This window comes from Poecilia reticulata, linkage group LG9, assembly GCF_000633615.1.
Source record: "Poecilia reticulata strain Guanapo linkage group LG9, Guppy_female_1.0+MT, whole genome shotgun sequence".
Classification (NCBI taxonomy): domain Eukaryota; kingdom Metazoa; phylum Chordata; class Actinopteri; order Cyprinodontiformes; family Poeciliidae; genus Poecilia; species Poecilia reticulata.
Genome location: NC_024339.1, coordinates 32,535,953 through 32,539,136, shown reverse-complemented (window position 1 = coordinate 32,539,136; position 3,184 = coordinate 32,535,953).

Here is a 3,184-nt window from a genome sequence, read left to right as displayed (position 1 = left end):
TTTATTTTAATTTCTGTTTCTCTTTATCATCTCCTTCATGTTTTTAGTAAAATATTCTGTGTTGATAATATTAATCATGATTCTGTTAGGAAATCACAGCTTATTTATAAACTGGAGGAAAAATAAAAGAATGAATAAAATATTTAGCGATTAATCTAAACAACAACTGATGTTTGATATTTCTGATGTTTGGGTTTTGACATTATTGAATAATGAAAACTATATATGTTTTAAATTTATTCTAAATTAAACTTTTTTATTTCCAGGCAAAAGAAATTTAGTAAAAATCCTGTTTTTCTTATTTATGTATATTTACAAGAAAGTGGATAATGAGAGGAAGACATGCGGTAAAGATCATCAGGCCGGGACTCGAACAGTGGGCTGTGCTCCACCGCTGCACCACCTCTCCACTCCTTACATCTTAATCATTTTCAAGATTTATGGATTTTGATTTGTAATGAACGACCAAAGTTGACTTATCTTGGTSTTAAACTATAAATTTAAGATCAACAGAAACCATTTGAAATGTTATTTTTGTAAATTTTGTATAAAAAATATTATTTTATGAATGTTTTGACTTTGGTGTATTTTCAAATTGTWAGTTGGAAATGTAGAAAACTRTCAGGATCWTCGTTTTTGAAGTGGATCAAATATTTCATCAGTTCTGATCCAATAATTTCTTCCATTTAWACAAGGATGATTATTTTAGTATGTTTCTAACTCTGCCTTATAAAACTGTTAGCAGAAGTTCAGAAAGGACACAAAGAGGTTAGATTACTTATTTCTAGTATCCGTCTTGTTTTTATTTGTGGTAACGATTCGCTGCAGGCAGTTTTATAATTCATGTTGAGCTTCAAATCGCAAAGGTTTAATTTTCTGAAACTTTCATCAGAATTGTTTCTTTTCACCTCTGYGTTTCAGATAAAGGCAAAATTTTTCTAATGTCAGTTTTTTGTTGTTTCTCAAAAACCAGGAAACTTTCTGCTGAAAAGATCCAAAACCTAAATGTGTGAAACAGTAAATAGGGTTTTTTATATCTGCCTATTTCACATTATTTAACAACAGACAGGATTCGGTGAATAACATAAAATAATCTGTGGTTCATCTTTCAAACACAAATAAAAATGTAAACACTGTGAGAAAACCCTCAATATGCAGCTTCCTGGGCTCTACCTGTAATYTAGTGAGAAMATGTCTTATCGAATGCTTGACACTCACTGTCAACTTGACAGTGTGATGTCCACAGTGTTCATCCCACTGTRGACATTTTAAGTTTAAGCAATGATCAGGGGTCACAGGGTCAATGACTYCCATGTTTTTCCTCCATACGGTGGRGAATCCTGTAGAAACTGTACCCAGACCATGAGGACTGGTGCCRGTGGCAGCYCATGGAAAATAAAGAGCTTTGGATCATCAACCTGCAGTTCAGTTGAACCTCAACAATGAGTCCAATCTCCTCTGTCATCACCAGGATCTTCAGGAGAGTTTGCTCTGTTGTTGGTTTGATTTTATTCTTCCTCTTTAAACTGGAGGAGAGAGAATTGAGTCTGCATCATCACTGATGTTTTCAATAAATATGATTCATTTCTGCTGTGTTTATTTTTGTCACAGCATAGAGACAAAAACATTTTGGCTTAGCTTTGATGGCATAGATCAAACCACCGGTCCAGCACAGCCACTCTCCCCTTTACACCGTCTATAGCCGAAAACTTCCAAGAAAACGACTCGGCAGCTAAATACTGTTAACTCAAACGGCCTTTCTGACCGTTTTAATGCTCGTTTAACCTCCCGGCACCCCGTCCTRCACCTGCTTGGCTAGTGTGGCGGGAGCAGTGTGATAAGAATTGGGAACTTAAATTTAAAAGCACTATTTTAGTAAAGATAAAATTGGTTGCAATGACTCCACTAAAAAGTTACCTTTAAGGCACACAGACCCGTTACAGATGAGGCTTGAGACAATCTCACAATTCAACAATTGTATTTATTCCACTGTTAACCTTTCCTGCTCAGTCTGCTGACCGTGGTCTGAGGCAGAGGAGATCTTTCTCCAGGGCCGAAGGGGAGTCTCTACTTCGGGGTTAACTCCCTCACACGCCTTGAACATGAACCAGGCGGTGGCACGGAGATGGTTGGAGGTTAACTTTTAATAACTCCAGCTAACAGGCGAAAGCTGCACACACTTTTCTTACGGTCGTCGTCTACACTCTCTCCGCCACACACACCGTCTCTCCCTCGCTCCTCAACATGCGGGTTTTTAGTACGCAGCGCCCCCTTTAGACCGGAGGACAACTGGCACACATCTCATTCACCCACACACAGCATACACACAACTCACTGAGCTAATATCACATAGAGTGGAGGCGCTTCCCGCAACACAATTGTTTGTTTAATCAAAAATACTAGTCTAAAATCACTCACACATTAAAAGTCAGTTCTAGCACAACTCAGGAGTGAAATTCGGGGTAGTGTCCTAAAAAGAAAAATCAGCCACACTGGACGAGTGATAGGAACCAGCTTTACGCCGACCAGGACGACAGGTAGGCAGCCGACAGATTATCCCGCTGACAGGCGGACCGCCAGTCGGGRACAAGCAGAACAGCAGGCAAACAGTCAGTCAGTCGGCCAAGGACRAACATCAGCGGCACTGAGCTCTTTATGCAGAGCCTCTAATAGCTGCTAACAAAAATAATAAACCAAGGGTCCAGTCCTGGAGAGCTACCGTCCTGAAACCTTTCGATGAATCTTTACTCCAACAGACCTGCTAACCAGCCWTTCATTTGATTCAGGTGTGTTAATTGGCGCGGGGAAGCATCTGAAAGTTGCAGGATAGCAGCTCTCTGGACTTGAGCTCCTCTGTACTGAACAGTCAGGGGTATCCAAACAAATAAACTTACGTTAAATTGATGCTCTTGCGCAAACAGAAAGTTAATGATTTCATAAAAAAAATAAATCTAAATCAAAAACATGATGGTCTTAACATGGAACTTACATTGTTTTGTTTTTTAATAAATCTTTATTGAGATACAGAATACATAACAGAATAAATATAGCATACATTGTGGTTTAATGTCCGCCAGTGAGTTACAAACATTGAGACAATACATAACCATTACATTGCATCAATACATTAAAGAAAGAACAAAAAGAGCATGTTTTAATAGCTTTGGGGAACTTACCTTGTTAC